Source organism: Elephantulus edwardii, unplaced genomic scaffold (assembly GCF_000299155.1).
Source record: "Elephantulus edwardii isolate Elephantulus edwardi_28Jun2011 unplaced genomic scaffold, EleEdw1.0 scaffold00246, whole genome shotgun sequence".
Classification (NCBI taxonomy): domain Eukaryota; kingdom Metazoa; phylum Chordata; class Mammalia; order Macroscelidea; family Macroscelididae; genus Elephantulus; species Elephantulus edwardii.
The window spans coordinates 1,086,438-1,094,631 of NW_006399996.1; the positions used below are offsets into that span (position 1 = coordinate 1,086,438).

Here is an 8,194-nt window from a genome sequence, read left to right on the forward strand (position 1 = left end):
CATTTGGGCTGTTTCCATCTTGAGTGCTACTTCCATTAGGTGCTGATTATGGATGTAAGTAAAGTAAAAATCATTTATATCTTACATTTCCCCCCTCCATTTATCATGATGTGGTTCATTGACTCAGTTTTGAGAATGCTGGTTGGTTTGCTTTGTTGGGGTTTTTTTCTTAATAAATTTATTCACAAAAAGTGAGACTGCAGAGGGGTTGGGGGCTGTACATGGGCACAGGCCTGGTGAGTTCTGTACATGGGGCTAGGAGACTAGAAGCCTCGAGGTGGAAGGGTATTTTTTACTAAAAAAAATAAAAATGTGGGAGCCACCATCACCACCACCACCACCCCGTCCACATTAAAAAGATACAAAAATAGACATCTCTGAGGTAAGTGGAGAGTCTGGGAGTTAAGGGTGCCAAGGGATTCACAGGGCCTGGGGCTTAAAGGGAGGGTCCCACAGGCACTGCAGTGGCTCCTGCTTCAGTTGATGGAACAGCACATAGCCCTCACTGGATGCCACCCAGTTTTCACCGACAGGGGAGACACGAGAATCATTGTAGACATTCCAACCAGTCTGGCACCGGCACAGGGCTGTGTAGTGACTATATTGGATGCTGCCAGAGTGATTGCAAAGGGCATAAAGCTGGTATATGGGGCTTGCTGCTTTGTCACCAGCAAAATCCTCCAGACTTAGTCATTGGAGCAGAAAATCTATACCTACTGCACTTTTTCTGATGGAGCCATGGGAGGCAGAAAATCTATTCAAATGGAGCAGGAGGATTCAGGAGAATCATTGTACTGTAACATTTTTGGTACTTCATGTTTTCTGCTGACATCCGTCACACCCTGGGGTATTTTCTGATTCTAATTCTTCCTCCTTGGTGAAAAGGTTGAAACAATCCAGAAAAGACACTTTGCCCTCAGCAAAGCCTTTCTTGGGGATGGACAGGGACAGGTCACAAAAAACCTCAAAGGTCGTGGAGCCCACAGGAGTGGGAACTTAAGGCAACTTACCAACTGACCCACAAACAGATCTGCAATTTTGCCTACTCTCGCTCCAGGTAAGGCTTCCACGTTAGGTTGGCTGGTCATCATCACTCAGCTCTGGTTCTTCTAGAAGAGCCCCCCCTCCTCGATGGGGTGGCAAGGGAGCTGGATTGTTAGCCAAGATTGGGGGAGCCCATCGGCCTCAGCTGTTGATTTCCAGATGCAGCCGCTCCATAGGAAACTTCAGGAATTATTGAGCACCCTTCTGGCTGTATCCAGAGAGAGAGGGAACATATGTCTGAAGACAGCTCCAACTCGAGTAGGATTCACAGCTTCACAGGAGTCAGAGTGCCAGAGGGCACCAATCACAGCTGAAAAGGTTTCAGTAAGCTCTTGGGCTCGACCCCCTCTTGCCCAAAGTCCCTTCGCAGACAGAAGTCTTGCAGAGGCCATGTGCTGCTCAGATACTATGCACGGAATTTAGGAAACATCGTGTTCCCCAGATTTCAGAGGCCAATATGACCCAAGCCAAGCAGCAGCGTGTGATGAGCCAACTTCTCTTCAATGTAGAATGGCTTAGGGACCGGGCAGATAGCACATGGAAGGAGCCATGAGAGGGAGGGGGCTCTGTCCATGAGCTAAGCAGGGTGGGTGGTCCAGCAAAGCCCCCAAGGCGGAGGAGGGAGAGAGGTGCTGCGTCTCCAAGTGGGAGGCTCAGGACACAGGGCCAACCGGCTCAGTGCGGCCCCAAGCTCTCCCACACCAGCACCACGGTGCCCTCCCAAGGCAATCCCCACTGGGCGCAAGTCTTCACTGCTCACAGACTTGGACCGAGTGAGGTTGGTTCTGACGGGAGAGCTACAGCTGGGGGTGGTGAGCCTGGCAGGGGAACACTATGATCTGCCCGAACGGGGCCTCTGGAATGACAACCTGAGGTCCGTCTCTGACCCAGCTCCATTTTCTTGAGCCGTTCTTCAGGGGGACCTGGCAGGGAAGGAAGAGGTCATAACATAGACTTTGGCCCAGTGGCTGGGCTGGGGCTCTGTGGGCTCGGGGAGCAAGTGGTACCTTGGTTCCCACCCGCGCCTGGACATGAACAGGTGGCTCTCTGGTTTGGCCCAGGTGGTGCTCAGAGGCCTGAGGTATGATGTACACCACAGGTTGGACCTGTCCCCGTGAGAGGCGGCGGGGGAGGCCGGCCGGGGCCAGGCCCCAGCTCAGGGCCACCTCCTTCTACCCCTTGCAGCCCCTCCGCGGGCTGGCAGCAGTTTTAGCCTCAGCAGCATCCCTGACAGCGGGCACCGCCTCCATCTTTGTTCGCTGGTCGTGTTTTAATTCACTCATTCTTGCACTTTTGCTTCCCTCTCTCTCCTCCCCCTCCCCCAGTTCACTTTGCAATGTACCTCTTATTCCAGATCACTGCCATAATTACCTTATCACTTATTCCTTTTGGATAGTTCTTCCCCTCATCCGTTCCAAGGCAGTGTTGATTACCTATCTACTTTTCCCTATTCTCCCTCCAATCTCCCATGTCAGTCCTATTTTATAACCGGAGGGTTATGCAGTGTTTCTCCTTTTTTGACTTAGATATTTCATTCAGTATTTTCTCCTCTAGGCTCACCAAGGAAGTGTAATGTTTCATAAGGTCATTGTTTTTCTCCCACCCCCTCCCCCAGGTTCAAATGCTGCTTGTTTTTATTTAAAGAGTCCAGATTAAGCAGTGGTTGAAGGGGTTGCCTCCACGAGAGTGGGCCCTACAGGCTGGTCAGAACTTGTTTCTCCTCTGCTCTGGAGTGTTGAAATGAGATGGGGGCAGCACAGGCCCCAGACCCCCAGGCCACCCCTCTGTCCCGTGACCCACCCCGCTCTGTGTTCTTGTGGCAAGATGTGTGTTGTGTGAGGTGTGGCTTTGGCTGTTCTGTGTCCCACGGGCCAAACTGGCTTTGTGTAAGGGCTGTCCCCCATTCATGTCCAGTCGCACACCCAGCCTTGTGTGTTGGTCTCTGTGTTGTATGGCACGCCATGGGAGCTGTGCATAACTCACAGATCCCTGTGGTCTGACATGGGCTGAGTTCTCCTGAAGAGGTTAAAGGCTAAAGGAGTGCTGTAGAAACTTAATTTGGGGGGCTAATCAAAAGAAGATGGAAGGAGTACACAGAGTCACTGTATCAGAAGGAATTGGCTGACACAGAAGAATTTCATGAAATAACATATGAGCAACAGCCTATGGTGATGAAGGAGGAAGTTCAAATTGCTCTGAAGGAATTGGCAAAAAACAAGGCTCCAGGAGTTGATGGCATACCAATTGACATATTTCAGCAAACAGACACTGCCCTGGATGTGCTCACTAAGTTGTGCCAAGAAATCTGGAGGACAGCCAGCTGGCCGACTGACTGAAAAAGATCGATATTTGTTCCCATTCCAAAGAAAGGTGACCCAACAGAGTGCAGAAATTATCGAACAGTATCATTGATACCACATGCAAGCAAGATTCTGCTGAAAAGTATCCAAAAACGTTTGGAGCAATATGTCAACAGAGAACTGCCAGATGTGCAGGCTGGATTTAGAAAAGGTTGTGGTACTAGGGATATTATAGCTAATGTTAGATGGATCGTGGCAGAAAGCAAAGAATACCAGAAGAATGTCTATCTGTGCTTCATTGACTATGCAAAGGCTTTTGACTGTGTGGATCACAACAAGCTATAGCTGACTCTGAGAAGAATGGGAATCCCAGAACATTTGACTGTGCCAATGCAAAACCTATACTTGGACCAAGAGGCAGTTGTCAGAACAGAGCAAGGAGACACTACATGGTTGAAAATCAAGGAGGACTGTCAGGGATGTATTCTGACTCCATGCCTTTTCAATCTGTATGCAGAACAGATCATCCAAGATGCTGGGCTGTACAAGGAGGAATGTGGCATCAGGATTGGTGGAAGAGTCATCATCAAGAACCTGCGTTATGCAGATGACACAACCCTGCTTGATGAAACTGAGGATGACCTGAAGCACTTGCTGCGGGAGGTCAAGGACTGCAGTCTTCAATATGGATTGAAGCTCAGTATCACGAAAACAAAGAGTCTCACCACTGGGCCAATTGGCAGCATCAGTATGGATGGTGAAGAGATTGAGATAATTAACAGTTTTAGTTTACTTGGCTCCATAGTCAAAACTCTTGGTAACAACAGCCAGGAAAATCAAGAGACGAATTGCACTGGGAAGGTCAACTGTGAGGGACCTCTCAAGATAGAAAGAGAATTGATGCCCCTGAGCTGTGGTGCTGGAGAAGAGTGTTGAATATACTATCAACTGCTAGGAGAACAAACAGGTTTGTCCTGGAGAAGGTGAAGCGGGAATGCTCCTTGGAATCAAGGATTCTGAAGTCTGACATACTTTGGGCATGTTGCAAGGAGGTCCTTGGAAAGGGACATCATGTTTGGCAGAGTGGACGGACGGCACAGGAAAGGAAGACCTTCAGTGAGATGGATCGATTCTGTGGCTGGAGTGGTGGGAATGAGTGTGTTTGAGATGGCTAGGTTGGCACAGGATAGAGCAGCATTTGGAGGGCTTGTACATAGGGTCGATGAGTTGCAAAAGACTCGATGACACACAACAACAACAACAATGTCCCCAAGGTGTAGGATCTGACTGGCCCCAAAGAATGCACCCAGGGCTCTCCTTCATAGGCCAGGGTGGGAGAGGGCCAGCCCTGAGCTTGGTTGTGTGTGATCTGGGTCACCCGCTCACATGTGCAACCTATGGGAGGATCTCCTTGATGCTGTTGTTGAGCTTCTCCTGCCGTGCAGGGTCACTTTCAATGGCGTCATCTATCCCTGCCATGTAGAAGTCCAAGGTGCTGTGCGTGGGCGACTCTCCCGTGTCTGGCAGGGACAGTGAAGCAAAGCGGGTGGCGAGCGCCTGGAGCAGGGCCTGTAGGGGCCCCACCTCCAGCGCCAGCTCCTGCTCCAGGCGCTCGCTCGCTGTTCGTGCTCAGCCTGCGCCAGTGGAGCACCGTGCTCTGCTCCTAGAAGGCCAAGTTCATCTTCTGCAGCGCTGCAGCTCCTCCTTTCCCACTTTGTTTTGGTCCAAGAACTCTCTGGTGAAGAAGGGGTCATTGAAAGTGGAGAAGCCATCGCAGTCCCCACCCTGTGTTGGTCCAACAGGGTGTTCATGCCTGAGCCCGAGTCCTGTCTTGATTACCTTTTTCTGGATCTTTCCCGTACACATCTTGTAGGCCTACCAGCAGTGCTTCAGGGCCTGCTGCTTCTCCTGCCTCATCTCGTCCAGGTTGCACTGCGTCTCCTATGCTGCAGCTCGCCCCACAAGCACAAAGCATCTTGGTGATAGTGGGGGAAGGCAGGTTGGGGTGGCAGCGCTCATTCAGGAAGCACGATGGTGCCCGGGTTTCTTTGGTGGAATCTCCTGCTTTTTGTCCTTGCACCAGCCACGCTACTTCACAGACTCCTCTTTGTGTGTCCCCTTCCCTCACGCGTTCAGGTCCTCACCACACTCTTGCTTTACCATGAAGGCTTCTTGCTGGCCAGATACTTGCTGGTGGTGCAATGGTCCAGAGGGGCTGATTATGGCCATGTAACATGGCTGCTTCCAGCTAGGTTCCTGCGAAGATAGGAATCCCCTCAGTCCGGAACCGCAGCATACCTGCCATCCCCTGAGACCTGAGTTCTGTGGCTGTTTTCACCCCCCAGTTCATTGATTTTTAAATGCTGTGCAATATTCCATTGTATGAATGTACCATAGTTTTTCTGTCCATTCATTTGTTGATGGACACTTGGATTGTTTCCATCTCTTGGGTATTGTGAATAACACAGCAATAAACATGGGTGTGCGTACATCTGTTTGAGTCGTGGTTCTGGTTTCTTTAGGGTATATTCCCAACAGGGGAACTGCTAGGTTTTTTTATTTCCAACTTTTTTAAAAGCTCCAGGCCGCCTTCCATAGTGGTTGTACCATTTTACATTCCCACTACCAGCGAACAAGAGTTCCAATCTCTCCACAACCCCCTAAGAATTTGCTTGCTGCTCTGTTGAACTTTGCTATTATTGCTGGGTAAGATGATAGTTCATAGTTGTTTTGATTTGCATCTCTCTGAAAGGTAGGGATTTTGAACATTTTTCATGTGAGCTTTGAAAATGGCTCATTTTCTTTATATTGAGGAATAATTCACACTGAATGTTACATTCTTTGAGATTCATTAGTAAGTGCTTCAAGACTTGCTTTCTGAAAGTAACGTTTTTGTTATCTGCATAATATTGCAATGGGAAAGTCTCCTGTTAGGGACCTCTCCAAAGTACTGAAGGGCAATGGTGTCACTCTGGAGACTAAGGTGCGTGTGATATAGGCCATGGTCTTTGCAATCACTTGTTATGCATCAGAGAGTTGGACAATGACTAGGGAGGATAGAAGAAGAATTGATGTCTTGAATATACCAAGGACTGCTAAGAAAACAAACAGGTTTGTCCTGAAGAGGGTTAAATCAGGCTGCTCCTTGGAGGCAAGGATTCTGAAGCTTCGTCTGACATACTTTGGACACGTTGCAAGGAAGGGCCAGTCCTTAGAGAGGGAAGTCATGCTTGGGAAGGTAAAGGGACAGCGAAGGAGAGGAAGACCCTCTATGAGGTGAATTGATTCAGTGACTGGGGTAATAGGAGTGGGTGTGTCAGAGATGGTGTGATTGGCACAGGACAGAGCAGAGTTTAGGGATGTTGTACATAAGATCGCTATGAGTCGCAAGCAACTTGATGGCACATAACAACAACATAGTATAAATTGCTGGCGAGTCTTTCTCTAATCTTGATGCCACTTCATCAAGTCCAGTTTCTTGAATCATTTGCTCATCATACAAAGTGCATAGGTAGGTTAAAGGATATCACCCTAATGCACATTGTTCTTGATTTAAAACCATTTAATATCCCTTTGTTCTGCTCAAAATGCTGCTTCTTGGCTTATGTGTAGATTCCACTTTAGCATAAGTGTCTGGAATTGTCATTCTTCACAATATTACCCACTGTTTTCTTGTTATCCACACCGCTGAATATCTTTGCATAGTCAAGAAAACATCTTACTCTCAATTTCATTGCTTTTAGCCCAGATTAATGATGTGAGCAATAATAGTCATTGTTCCATAATCTATTTTAAATCCAGCTTGCCTTTCTGAGAGTTCCTTGTTGATGGAAAAACAAGATATTTTAAAATTAGCTTCAAGATTTTATTTGTGTAATATTAATTGTATTGCTCAACAATTTCTGCATTCTGTTGTATCACCTTTGGAGGATAATGGGCACAAATATAAATCTCTTTTAGTCATTGATCCCGGTAGCTGTCTTCCATATTTCTGGGAATAGATGAGTGCATATCCAGGATTACATTTGTTTTTTTGAAACATTTCAATGGGTATTTTGTCAATACCAGAACCTTGTGCTTATACAGTATCTTTAGTGCAACTTTGACATCTTTTTCCAGGACTTGATCAAATGCAAGCTCTGGAAATGTTTGATCACGGATCAATCCTTTAGTTACAGTGACTTTGTGTATTCCTTTTATCTCCTTTTGATGATGCCTACATCATTTAAGGTGGAAAGGTCACTGAAGGAGAGGAAGATCCTCAGCTTGATGGATTGACATAGTGAATGTAGAAAAGAGCCCCAGTGTGTCAGAAATTATGTGGATGGCACAGGATATGACAGGGTTCAGATCTGTGGTTCATAGGGTCACTGTGAGGCGTACGTACTCTACTGGAGGCTAATTAACAACAACATCATCATTAAATATTTTGCCAAGAGAATCTTTCAGTTGAAGGATCCTTCAGCTTGAGCTTTGAATCTTTCTTTTTTACTTTCTGTATAGAAATGCCGTGTGTTCTTCCCTTTTGGAAACTCTTGACGATGCTAGTATTTCAGTGACTTCTAAGGAAAGAAGACCCTCAGCATTCTAATTCTAAAGCTTCAAGACAGAGATGATTTTGTTCTCTCTTGAGTCAGCTTACTAGTCTTACTCAAGCATTTCCCAGCTTGAAGAAGCTACAGAAGGTGAGACATTAGCCCAAGTCCCCACAAAAATGGTTAAGAATAAACCCCCACAGCAAGGTTGAGACAGGGAAGTGTAGGAGGCTCCTCCTCAACATAATAACTGGTTATTGCTGTCATTGCTAGAAGCCCAGAAGTTGTTATCATTAACTTCCCCTTAAAACTCTC

At 47.3% G+C, this 8,194-nt stretch overlaps 2 pseudogenes; both read right to left on the reverse strand.

The window, feature by feature from the left end:
• Window positions 1-420: 420 nt before the first annotated feature.
• Window positions 421-2,327, reverse strand: LOC102845393 (annotated as a pseudogene).
• A 2,412-nt stretch (window positions 2,328-4,739) lies between these two features.
• Window positions 4,740-5,573, reverse strand: LOC102845796 (annotated as a pseudogene).
• Window positions 5,574-8,194: the final 2,621 nt, after the last annotated feature.